At 57.0% G+C, this 13,473-nt stretch overlaps 1 protein-coding gene and 1 pseudogene across 2 annotated transcripts in view; one reads left to right on the top strand and one right to left on the bottom strand.

Annotated features, from left to right (window-relative positions):
• The window catches only part of TEX28 (testis expressed 28), a 66,424-nt gene that overhangs the window by 5,800 nt on the left and 47,151 nt on the right, over positions 1-13,473 (top strand).
• Positions 1,855-3,243, bottom strand: LOC309652849 (melanoma-associated antigen 10 pseudogene; annotated as a pseudogene). The gene has a single exon. The product of its transcript is annotated as a melanoma-associated antigen 10 pseudogene (transcript).

Raw genomic sequence — 13,473 nt, 5'->3', positions numbered from 1 at the left:
GGCACAAGGTCCTGTGTGGGTTATTTCTTCCGAAAATGGCTGCCTTGTGGGGACTGCTTCCCCCCCGCCCCCCTGCCCCCGTGTGGTGGGTTGATTTTATTTTCATCTAAGGTCAGACTAGGGCCCACCAACAGAAAAAAAGGTGAACTCAGTCTCTCAAAGGACCCTCTCCATTTCTATTTGGACCCTTCCTGGGGTCCCAGCCGCCCTCAGAGGTGCCATACTCCCTCCTCTGCATTAACTAATCCTTCCAGCAGCCTGGCCAGGCAGGGAGGGATTCGCTGAGATGAGCCCAGATTCCCAGCACTTTCACGAAAGAACTCTGCAATCCCTTTAGCATCCGTGTGTTTGTGGGGAAGTGGTGATGGGAATCAATTGTCTTGTTTTCATAGAGAAATCCTACCCGCATTGACGCCACTTGACAAATCCCTCAACAGCAGTTAAGGAGTACGAAGGGGCAACCCATGGTCAAGTAAGGTAGCCAGTGAGAATTCAGGTTTCTTTTGGAGGTGATTTTCTTTTTGAAATTTTGAATTTTATTTTATTTTTTTATACAGCAGGTTGTTATTAGTTATCCATTTTATGCATATTAGTGTACATATGTCAATCCCAATCTCCCAGTTCATCACACCACCACCACGGTCCCCTGCCCCCACCACTTTCCCACCTTGGTATCCATACGTTTATGCTGTACATCTGTGTCTCTATTTCTGTCCTGCAAACTGGTTCATCTGTACCATTTTTCTAGGTTCCACATATGTGCATTAATGTACGATATTTGTTTCTCTTTCTGACTTCCTTTACTCTGTATGACACTCTCTAGAACCATCCACGTCTCTACAAATGACCCAATTTCGTTCCTTTGTACAGCTGAGTAATAAAGTACTAGTAATAAAGCTCTTCTTTATATGGACTGATTTCTTGTCTAGTTGTATCAACTAGCCATCTTCTCACATGGCAGAAGAGGATGAGGCAGCTGTCTGGGGTCTCTTTTACAAGGGCAATAATCTCATTCATGAGGGCTCTCCGCTCATGGGCTAATCACTTCCCAGGGCCCCACCTCCAAATCCCATCCCTTTGGGGGTTAGAATTTAACAGGTGAATGAGGGGGAGAGGTTTACAAATATTCAGTCCATAGCACTGTCTGTCCATCTATTTTTGCTCCTATGTTCCCTTTTTCCTGTCTGAAATAATCAACTTTTTCAGTTACATTTTAACTTATCTACTGCCTTTTTAGGCAATTATCACTTTTCGCTAAAACTTTACAACTCACCTATGAAATGGAAGAGAAACCCTCACCATGTCTGGGTCTGCAAAGTGCCTACCCTCCCCTCTCACTGGAGAGGTGTCCCATGGGTGCTGAGCAGGAATCCTACTCTGGACCCCCGCCCTCACTGCCAGCAGCCCTTTCCCTCCATTGCCCACAGCAGAGGCCAGACTCAGCTGAAACTTTCAGGGAAATTTATTAAAGAGAAATATTGACTGAAACCATTGAACAGAGGGCATGATAACACAGACAGGAACTTCTAACAGCCACCGGAGACCCCAGGTCCCCGCCCACCCCCCTAGTGTCCCCAACAAGGTGCCTTGGCTACACCCCACCCGGCGGCACTCCATCCCCCCACAGTCTCCCTTTCTGAGGGGCCCGCGTGTGGCTTCTCGCAAGGAAGATAGGCGCCGGCATTGCCCCCTTCCCCCAGGGCAGCCCCTCCCACTCTGGCCCAAATGCCCGGGGCCTGGCCCTGCCCTATGGCGGGAACCTGACAGTCTCACAGCAGGGCACGCACCACTGAGCTGACGATGGGGTGTCCCGAGGAGCAACGGGGTGGCCTTTAGTTGTACTGCTAATTACCTTCACATTTCCAAGTAAATTCCTATTCCAATGCCATGTTACCTTGTTCAGGATCACAAAATAATACGGGAATCTTACAATTTGTGTTACACAATAGCAAAACTCTTGTCGTTGAACCAAATTGGTTCAAATACATGTGTGATTAATGTCATTCACAAACTTAGATACTGAAGCTTATTAAGCCTTCTTTTAAATGGAGCAATATTTGACAAATTCCTGAAGAAAACAGAGATGAAATTCCATGTCATCATACACAACAGGAACCCAAAGATGCTGCACACCGGCTTCCCCCAACTCGCCCGGGCCCTCACTACTTAGAAGGCTGACCGCTCCCTCTTCAAACTCAGAGAGAAGGATCAGCCTCCCTTCCTGCCCCACGGGAGAAGCTGCTGGACGTGGGCCTGGAAGGAGCCTGGCTGCTGCTCTGGCTCAGGCCCCCTCTTCCTCATCGCTCACAGCCTCTGCACACAGGGATGGGAAGGACCTGGGATCCAAGGGATTGACACTGGGCAGATGCTCCAGGACCTGACACTTGCTGGTCTCCGCGTAGGCCCGGGGACCCCACAGGAACTCGTAGCGGGCGGGGTCGCTGTGGGGCACCTGCCGGTACTCCAGGTAGCCCTCCTGCACCCACACTTTGGTGAGGAGCTCCCTGGGCTCCCCGTAGATGCAGTGCTCCCTCCCTGCATATACCCCCATCACGCTAAGTGCTTCCCAGACCTCCTCCTCAGGGGCGCGGTCACCGTACAGGGCGATCAGGCACAGGACCATCACCAGGAGGCCGGCCTTGGGCCTCTGCCCGTTGCTCAGCACTGCATCACAGGTGAGGCCCAGGGTGGGGACCAGGACGTAGGTGCACTCGCGGGGGTCCACCTCCTTCACGTCCACGCCAAACACCAGCTGCATGCACTCGCAAGCTCGGCTGAAGACCACGGGGAAGTAGTCCCGATGGTCACGGAGGACCATATTCAGCATCTCCGCCTTGGAGATCGGCTCCTTGGTGCGATACTTGAGGAGCAGGAACGCCACCAGGTCAGCCATCAGCACAGTAAGTGCCTCCTGGGGCAAGGACTGGGCATAGGCGGAGAAGGAGGGGGTGACGGGGGAGGAGGAGGACGAGGGGGATGCGGCCTCCTCGCCCGCAGCCCCGAACAGCTGCGCCTCCACCGGGCCCTGGGCCTGGACTGGGGCCTGAAGGTCTGCCTCAGGCTGGCGCAGCTCTCTCATCTCGACCGGGGGCCTGATGACTGGGGTCGGGCCGCCGACGGGAGTCTGGGCAGGGGTGACAGATACGGACCACGGACCTGGGGGAGAGAGGGGGTGTGAGTAGCCTCGGCTGAGAAACGCACCCTGGGCAGCTCTGACAAAGGCCACTTACAGGGCTCGCCTGGAGGGGTGCCCTCGGGCCTCACAGGGGCGCTCCTCCTGGGCGGCCTGTCCCCTGCCAACCTGAAGAAGGAAGCGAGGTGGCTCCTCAGGGTGCAGCCAGCGCAGCCCCAGGTACCGACCAGGGCTGAGAGGGGTGTGGGGAGGTGCGGTGACTTGAGCCTTGTGGGGTCCCCTCTGTTCTGGGAGGGGGAGCCCCTGGGTACACACTCAGGGCACGCACCTCACCTTGACTCCTGGCGCTGCCTGGGCCTCCTCTGCTCTGTGGCCTGAGGACACGTGCCTCAGACCTGGGCCTTCGCCTCCCGGTTCCTGGAGCCCCTGTAAGAGGAATGGAGGGCGCACCTCGGGTGTAGATTGTGGCACAGCCCTGGGCCCCTCGGTGCTGGCAGGAGGGGTGGGCCGGACTCTGTGGGTCCCCCTTTGTTCCGGGGATTGGGCTCTCCTCAGTCTTCTCTCGAGGTCCACACCTTGACCCCGGCAGATCCTGGGACTCCTCCCTCTGCTGACCTGATGTTTCCCCTCAGACCAAGGTCCTCCCATCCCTGGACGAGTCCACCCCCAACCACGTGGCAGAGGTGAGAGCCTGCAACGTCAAGTCAGCCCTGCCCGGGACCTCCCAGGGCTGACAGCATGGGCGAGCTCCTCTGAGGTCCCCTCTGTTCTGGGGTCCAGGGTCCCCTCTGTCCTCCCTCAGGGTCCTCACCTTGACCCCCGGCAGGACCTGGGATCCCCCCCTTTGCCCACCTGAGGCCCTGCCCCTTACCCCAAGTCCCCACTCTCTCTGGGACCCGGATGTCAGGAAATGCTGCCTGGGGTCATCCTGCCCCGGTGTTGCCCAGGGCTGACCACACGGATGGGTTTCTGTGGGCTCCCCTCAGTCGTCCCTCAGGGGCCTCACCCTCACTCTGGCAGCACCTGGACCCTCCCCTCTATCGATCTGAGGCCCCGTCCTTTATACCAAGTCCCCAGGGTCTCTTAGACCTGATGGGGAAATAAAGAAACAATGCGTGTGCTCATCCTGCCCCCGGGGCCTCCCAGGGCTGACGGCAGGGTCGGGGATCTGTGGGGTCCCCTCTGTTTGGGGCCCAGCACCTCCTCAGTCCTCCCTCAGGGGCCTCAACTTGACTCCACGCAGGACATGGGATCCTTCCCTCCGCCCACCTGAGACACCGCCCCTTATACCCGCTCCCCAGTCTCTCCGCGGCCAGGATGTGAGGAAGTACTGCAAGTGCTCATCGCGCCCTATGGCCTCCAGTGCGACCTGGAGCTTCTCGATGCCTCATGCAGGGGGCCAGAGCCCCTCCCTGGACCCCCACAAATCCATCTGCCATGGCCAACAGCCTCCACCGGATCACAGCAGCCCCAGCGCCTCCCCTCTCAGCATCACTTACGCCCCTCGTGGCCAGGCGGCTCCTCCCCGCCCCCCCCACTACATCCCCCCATACACCCTCCCCCACCCACCACCTGCTGGCGATCCGCTCTGGGCCCTGCAAGCCGGGCGCCCCCAATGCGTAGAGGTCAGACTGCCTCTCTCACCTCCCCACACCGGGGAGTCCTCCCCCGAGCACCCCCAGAGCCAGGGGCTCTCGCCTCTCGCACCCCAGACGCAGAGCTCACCCCTCTTGCCCCCGCCCACCCGGGAGCCGGAGCCCCCTTCCTGCCACGAGCGTCCTCCGCCCCACCCCACCCCGCGCCCCAGCGGGAGCTCCCATAACGCCTACCGAGCCCGCGCCCGGGAATCCTCCCCATCGACCCGCGCCTGCGCCAGGAGTAGCTCCGCCTTCCTCCCGCCACACGCAGCAGCCGTTAGCCCTCGCCTCGTGTCTCGGCCCGGGGAGGGGGAGTGGCCCGCCCGTCGCGTCCTCCCCACCCCCACAGCCAGTCGTCCTCTCCTCTGGCCCCCAAAGCCGGCCCCACCCGCCCAGGAGGAAGCCCTCCGCTCTGGACCCCCCCACGCTTAGCCATTAGCCCCACCTCGGCAGCCAGCGGAGCTTCTTGATGCCTCATGCAGCAGGGCAGGACCCCTCCCTGGACCCCCACAAATCCATCTGCCATGGTCAACAGCCTCCACCGGATCACAGCAGCCCCAGCGCCTCCCCTCTCAGCATCACTTACGCCCCTCGTGGCCAGGAGGCTCCTCCCCGCCCCCTCCCCCGACCACATCCCCCCATACACCCTCCCCCACCCACCACCTGCTGGCAATCCGCTCTGGGCCCTGCAAGCCGGGCGCCCCCCATGCGTAGAGATCAGACTGCCTCTCTCACCTCCCCACACCGGGGAGTCCTCTCCCGAGCACCCCCAGAGCCAGGGGCTCTCGCCTCTCGCACCCCAGACGCAGAGCCCACCCCTCTTGCCCCCGCCCACCCGGGAGCTGGAGCCCCCTTCCTGCCACGAGCGTCCTCCCCCCCCCACCCCCCGCCCCGGCGGGAGCTCCCATAACGCCTACCGAGCCCGCGCCCGGGAATCCTCCCCATCGACCCGCGCCTGCGCCAGGAGTAGCTCCGCCTTCCTCCCGCCACACGCGGCAGCCGTTAGCCCTCGCCTCGTGTCTCGGCCCGGGGAGGGGGCCCGAGAGTCCTCCCCATTGACCCGCACCTGTGCCAGGAGTAGCTCCGCCTTCCTCCCGCCACACGCAGCAGCCGTTAGCCCTCGCCTCGTGTCTCGGCCCGAGGAGGGGGCCCGAGAGTCCTCCCCATTGACCCGCACCTGTGCCAGGAGTAGCTCCGCCTTCCTCCCGCCACACGCAGCAGCCGTTAGCCCTCGCCTCGTGTCTCGGCCCGAGGAGGGGGCCCGAGAGTCCTCCCCATCGACCCGCGCCTGCGCCAGGTGTAGCTCCGCCTTCCTCCCGCCACACGCAGCAGCCGTTAGCCCTCGCCTCGTGTCTCGGCCCGAGGAGGGGGAGTGGCCCGCCCGTCGCGTCCTCCCCACCCCCACAGACAGTCGTCCTCTCCTCTGGCCCCCAAAGCTGGCCCCACCCGCCCAGCAAGAAGCCCTCCGCTCCGGGCCCCCCCACGCTTAGCCATTAGCCCAACCCTCTGCACCCCAACTCCAGAACGCCCCCCACCAGCCACCCCAGCAGCCAGCGGTCCTGCCCTCGGACCAGCACACTGAGGGACCCTTCCCCCAGCCCCCCTTCAGCCCGCTGCCCTCCGCCGCCCCTCCCCCACTCCCCATGGAGCAGCGCGTACCCCTCCCCCCACCCCCACTCCTTCCCAGCGTCCCCGGTACCTGCGGAGTCCAGCCCCCGGCAAAGCCCCCGCCTGTCTCCTGACTTTCTCTGACTCTGTGGATGACGCCGGAGTCCCGCTCAGAAGGGGCTGAAGAGCTCGTCTCAGCACTGCAGCCAGGAACTGTGCAGCCCACTGTCCCAGGCACTCTGTGCGAACGCCACGTGGGTTTCCGGGTGCTCCCGGAAGCCCGAGGAAGATGAGGGAGAAAGATCTAGACGCCTCCTTACACAGAAAGTGGTTGGATCAGAAGAGCACGTGAGGAGGCGCTTTGCTACCGAAGCAGCAGTAGCCACGCGCACTGAGGGCGTGAGGTCCCAAGGCTTGGCGCCTCTGGAAGCAAAAGACACGCCCATTGGCCTTCCACCAATAGGAAGGCCTCCCTGCAAGGCTGCGGAGTTGGAGGAGCAAACTTGGAGATGCAGAGCCCATGGTGGCACATAGGTCAATCTGTCTTTACAGGTGGGTTTCTGCTGTGATTGTTAATGTCATAAAGCTATTCTTTTTTCTTTCTCTTTTTTTAAATTTTTTAATTTAATTTTATTTTTTTATACAGCAGGTAATTATTAGTTATCCCTTTTATACATATTAGTGTACATATGTCAATCCCAATCTCCCAATTCATCACAGCACCACCCCCCCGCCCCCAACACTTTCCCACCTTGGTGTCCACACGTTTGTGCTCTACATCTGTGTCTCTACTTCTGCCCTGCAAACCGGTTCATCTGTACCATTTTTCTAGGTTCCACATATATGCATTAATATACGATATTTGTTTCTCTCTCTCTGACTCCTTTTACTCTGTATGACAGTCTCTAGATCCATCCACGTCTCTACAAATGACCCAATTTCGTTCCTTTGTACGGCTGAGTAATAAAGTACTAGTAATAAAGCTCTTCTTTATATGGACTGATTTCTTGTCTAGTTGTTATCAACTAGCCATCTTCTCACATGGCAGAAGAGGATGAGGCAGCTGTCTGGGGTCTCTTTTATAAGGGAGCTAGTCTCATTCATGAGGGCTCCCCCCTCATGGGCTAATCACTTCCCAGGGCCCCACCTCCAAATCCCATCCCTTTGGGGGTTAGAATTTAACAGGTGAATGAAGGGGACAGGTTTACAAATATTCAGTCCATAGCACTGTCTGTCCAACTATTTTTGCTCCTATGTTCCCTTCTTCCTGCTGAGATAATTTTTTTAATTTACATTTTAAATTCTCTACTGCCTTTTTAGGCAATTATCAGTTTGTGCTAAAACTTTACAATTCACCTATGAAATGGAAGAAAAACCCTCACCATGTCTGGGTCTGCAAAGTGCCTAGCCTACCCTTTCACTGGAGAGGTGTCCCATGGGTGCTGAGCAGGAATCCTACTCTGGACCCCCGCCCTCACCCCCAGCAGCCCTTTCCCTCCATTGCCCACAGCAGAGGCCAGACTCAGATGAAAGTTTCAGGGAAATTTACTAAGAGAAACATTGACTGAAACCATTGAACAGAGGGCATGATAACACAGAGAGGAACTTCTAACAGCCACCAGATCCCTCAGGTCCCGGGCGCCCCCCCCAGGATCCCCAACAAGGTGCCTCTGCTACACCCCACCCGGTGGCCCTCCATCCCCACACAGTCTCCCTTCCTGAGGGCCCCGCGGGTGGCCTCTCGCCAGGAAGATGGGCGCCGGCAATGCCCGCTCCCCCCGGGGCAGCCCCTCCCCATCTGGCCCACATGCCCGGGGCCTGGCCCTGCCCTATGGTGGGCACAGGACAGTCCCACAGCAAGGCACGCACCACTGAGCCGACGACAGAGTGTCCCGAGGAACAATGGGGTGGCCTTCAGTTGTACTGCTAAGTACTTTCACATTTCCAAGTAAATTCCTATTCCAATGCCATGTTATCTTGTTCAGGATCACAAAATGATATGGGAATCTTACAATTTGTTTTACACAATAGCAAAACTCTTGTCGTTCAACTGAATTAGTGCAAATACATGTGTGATTAATGTCATTCACAAACTTATATACTGAAGCTTATTAAGCCTTCTTTTAAGTGGAACAATATTTGAAAAATTCCTAAAGAAAACAGAGATGAAATTCCATGTCATCATACACAACAGGAACCCAAATATGCTGCACACCGGGTTCCCCCGACAGCCCCGGGCCCTCACTACTTAGAAGGCTGACCGCTCCCTCTTCAACTCTGAGCGAAGGATCAGCCTCCCTTCCTGCCCCACGGGAGAAGCTGCTGGACGTGGGCCTGGAAGGAGCCTGGCTGCTGCTCTGGCTCAGGCCCCCTCTTCCTCATCGCTCACACCCTCTGCACACAGGGATGGGAGGGACCTGGGATCCCATCCACTGGCCCTGAGCAGATACTCCAGGACCTGCCACTTGCTGGTCTCCGCATGGGCCCGGGGACCCCACAGGAACTCGTAGCGGGCGGGGTCGCTGTGGGGCACCTGCCGGTACTCCAGGTAGCCCTCCTGCACCCACACTTTGGTGAGCAGCTCCCTGGGCTCTCCATAGATGCAGTGCTGCCTCCCGGCACACAGCCCCGTCTTGCTTTGCACGTACACGAAGATCAGCTTGAGTAAGAGTCCTTCTAGTGATAAGCTGATCAAATCATGGAGACTCCCTATGCCTCGATTTCTCCATCTGTAAAATGGGCCTCGTAATAGTACAAGGCAAAAGCATTGGTGTGGGTTTCCCCATGATGTGACCTGTTTGTAAAAGGCCTGGGCCAAATGAAGTGGTCGGTGGATGTAGCTCTTGTTACTGAGTGTGTAAGAAAGATGTGCCCTCCCCCATGTTGTGAAGATTCCAAACCAGTACATGTCTTCTGATCCCCGCATACGTGGATTAGTGCAGTTTTTCTTTTCTCGTGAAAATTTGTTATCAGAATGCTTGGATTCGCCTTACTCTTTTTCTCGCTTGCCCCTGTTCACGATGAGGCTATTGATTTGAGGTGTTGCTTCCATTGGAACACAGGTGTTTGCAGCTTTAACTCCCAAGTGCCTCTTTGGCCACGAGCCATAAGTCCTGGGGCGTTGGTATGTGTTTTCTTCATTTCAAAGTATTTTCTAATTTCCCTTGTGATGTCTTGTATGTTCCCTGGGCTATTGTTACGGACTGAACTGCGTCCTCCCAAATTTTGCATGTTGAAGCCCTAACCCCTAGAACCTCACAATGTCACTGTGACGGGAGTTAGTGGTTCTCAGGTTGACATGAGGCCATTGGGATGAGGTCTAAAGCAAGATGGCTGGTGCCCTTGAGAGAAGAGCAGATCAGCACATACAAGGAGAGAAGGCAGGGCCTGGGGGTGCGTGCACAGAGGGTGACCATGTGAGGGGCGGTTAGAGCACGGCCACCTGCAACCAAGGAGACCGGCCGCAGTACAAGCCACCCCTGCTGGACCCTCCCTCTCGGCCTCCCGGGCCCCACCACCGTGAGAATCTGTGTCTGCTGTTTCAGCCCCTCATCCTGTGCTGTTGCATTTGGCATCGTCCCAGACTAATGCTGTTATTTGGGGACGCATGGCTCAATTTCCCTCTATTTGCAGATTTCCCAAGTTTCCTTCTGTTATTGATGTCTAATTTCACTCTGTTTTGGCCAGAGAACATACTTTGTATGATTTCAGTCCTTTTGTTTGTATCCCCTTAACTTTACTGAGGGATGCTGTGTGGCTTAACGTGTGGACTATCCTGGAGAACGTTCTAGGTACACTTGACGAGCACGTGTGTATTCTGCTCTTGGGGCTAATAGTCTACACGTGTCATGAGATCTAGTCTTTGTACAGGGCTCTTCAAACCTGTGATTCCCTTACTGCGGTGCTGGCAGGTTGTTGTACCCATAATGAAAGCAGGCTGTGTTAGTCTGCTTAGAGCTGCCATAGCAAAGTCCCACAGAGTGGGTGGCTCAAACTACAGAAACGTACTGGGTCCCACTCCTGGTGGCTAGAAGTCCAACATCAACTTGCTGGAAAGTTGGGTTTCAGGTGAGGGAAGGCCTCTCCTCCTGGCTCGCAGACAGCCGGTTTTCCCTTGGTCCCTCACTTGGCTTCTGTGCACAGGTTGGGGGGAAAGGGAGGGAGGAAAAGAAGAGAGAGAGAGGGAAGGAAGGATGGGGGAGGGAGAGAGGGAAGAGGGAGGGAGGGAGGGAGAGAGAGAAAGCAAGAGGGAGAGGGAGGGAGGGAGGGAGAGAGATGGGAGCGGTAGGGAGGAAGAGAGAGAGGGGGAGGGAGGGAGAGAGTGAAAGCAAGATGTGGGGTGAGGGAGGGAGAGAGAATAGGGGAGAGAGAGAGAGAAGGGGGGAGAGGGAGAGAGAGACCGGTAGGGAGTGAGGGAGAGAGAGAGAGGGGGCAGAGGGTGAAGGAGGGATGGAGAGAGAGAGAGGGAGGGAGGGAGAGAAAGAGAGAGAGAGAGAGGGAGGGTGGGAGGGAGGAAGAGAGGGTGAGGGAGGGAGGGAGATCTTCCCTGTCTCTTCCTCTTTTCCAAAGGACACCACTCTTGTGGAATTAGGGTCCCACTCTTATGACCTCATTCAACCTTACTGACTCCCCCAAGGGTGCTATCTCCAAATACATTCACCTTGGGATTAGCACTGCAACAGGTGGATTTAATGGTTGGGGTGGGAGCTGGGGGATCCATTTGAATCCATCACAGGGGGAACTGAAGTCTCCCACTTCTGTTGTACACCTGTTTCTTCCTTCCCTTCTGTCCATTTTTGCATCGTTCATTTTGGGGCACTGCTGTTGGGTTGCTCAAGAGACCCCCCTGACGTCCACTAGCTGTTGGATTGTGACAGACGGGAGCGGCAGATGGGACCACCCCTCACCCGGGCTGACCCGCGGCTCCTCTGGCTGCTGGTGGTTGGATCATTCCTGGTACCTTGGGTCTACTTCCCCTCCTCCCCCAACCCTCCTTTTTTTTTCCTTTTTTGTGTTTTTGGCCACCCCACAAGGCTTGGGGGATCTTAGTTCCCCAACCAGGGATTGAACCCGGGCCACCACAGTGAACGCGTCGAGTCCTAACCCCTGGAACTCCAGGCAATTCCCGCTCCCCGCCCCCCCTCCTTAGCAGTGTTTGGGAGGGGATGTCGCCCTATCGCTGTGACAGCCACAGAGGCCTGCCCAGGTCCCCCAGCCCATCCCCCACACATGGAGGCAGCAGCTGTGAGCTGGGGGCGCACCCTGGCCTTCAGTGCTCTGCACACATCACTGGGCGCTGACCCTGCTCACTGTCTTCGTGGGGACGCAGGCTCAGGACGCCCGCCCCCCACCCCCGAAGCTGGGACCCAGCACATTTCCAGAATTTACGTCGTTGACCAGTGCGAGCTGGCTCAGTCACGTGTGTGCCCGCGTGGTGCTGAGCCCTCGGGGCCCTGCCGCGGCTGGTATCGGCACAGCCGGCAGCGAGGGCGACGAGGCCGCGGCTGGTGGACGGGCAGCCCCGGGCTGACCACGGGGCTGAAGGAGGCTCGGGCAGAGCTGGTGGCAGGTGAGTCCGCCATCGATCGCCAGACTCACGTGGCTCTGCCCGTTTCGGCCTCCAGGGTCACCCTTACAGAGTCTGGAGCACTTGTGACGCAGCCCTCTCTCTCTCTGAGCCACCCTTTCCGGTTGAGAAGCCTTTCCACTGTCCTAGACACTGTCGCCTGGGACGCCCTGGGAACAGAAGTCAAGCCCAGGGCTCGGGACCAGCCTGGCCTCTCCTCTGGTGGCCCGGGCACGAGTGGTTCGGCGACTCTATGTGGCTGTCACAGGTCAGCCTGTGAAGCCCCTTCTCGCGTCCCCTTTACTCCTGCGGGAGCTTGGGCAGCTGCCTCTACCCAGCCCAGGAGGGCGGGAGCTCAGCCAACGTCAGTCCGCAGACATGCGGTGCAAAGTCTAGAGGGACTCAGCGCTGGCGTGAGGTACGCCGCTGCTCTCTTTACCGATGCCAGGCAGCCTAGACTTCGTAAATCAAAAGGTTCCTTTGTGAAAAGCAGATAGCTTGATATTACAGTCCGCACAATCTCCCCTTTCTCTGTAGAGTTACTCGTAAGCAAGTTCCCCACGGGCTGAGGTGAACGGGAAAGTGGTTTTTAAATACGAGCATCTCCCTGTGGTCCCAGGTCAGGAGGCCTACGGAAGTGCACGACCAAGAGGAGAGCAACCTACTCCTTAAAAGTGAAGGCGTGCCCCAGTCAACGAACCCTAGAAAGGGGCTGAGCGCGCACCAGCGGGCCTCGGGATGTAAGCGCGAGCAGCCCGGGCCGGGCGGCACCTGCAGGTCAGCGCCCGGGTGACGGCGCTCCTGTCCTGCACCGCCCAGTGTGCCCGTCTCAGGGGGCCTGCTCTACCTGCCGCCAAAGTGCAAAGAAGGGAGCCCCCAGTCTTCTGGTTCTGGTGGACTGGTGTGTGCGCTCTCTCCTCCCGCTGAGCTCGGGGCTCTTATCTCGACAGTATGACCGTGGAGCCTGTCCCGGACGTACAGATGGCCAAAAAGCAGATGAAAATATGCTCAACATCACTAATTCTTAGAGAAATACAAATTAAAACTACGATGAAGTACCACCTCACGCTGGTCAGAATGGCCATCATTAAGAAGTCTACAAATAACAAAGGCTGGAGAGGGTGTGGAGAAAGGGAACCCTGCTACACTGTAGGTGGGAATGTCAGTTGGTGCAGCCACTATGGAAAACAGTATGGAGGTTCCTCAAAAAACTAAAAATAGAGTTTCCATATGATCCAGCAGTCCCACTCCCGGGCATATATCTGGACAAAACTCTAATTCCAAAAGATACATGCACCCCTATATTCATAGCAGCACTATTCACAATAGTCAAGACATGGAAGCAAGCTAAATGTCCATCGACAGATGAATAGATAAAGAAGATGTGGTACATATATGCAATGGACTACTACTTAGCCGTAAAAAAGAATTAAATAATGCCATTTGCAGCAACATGGATGGACCTAGAGATTATCATACTAAGTGAAGTCAGACAGAGAAAGACAAATACCATAGGATATCACTTATAT

Source organism: Balaenoptera physalus (assembly GCF_965194825.1).
Source record: "Balaenoptera physalus genome assembly, chromosome: X".
Taxonomy (NCBI): Eukaryota; Metazoa; Chordata; class Mammalia; order Artiodactyla; family Balaenopteridae; genus Balaenoptera; species Balaenoptera physalus.
Note: the sequence above shows the minus strand (reverse complement) of the source record. Positions and strands in the feature narration are given on the sequence as shown.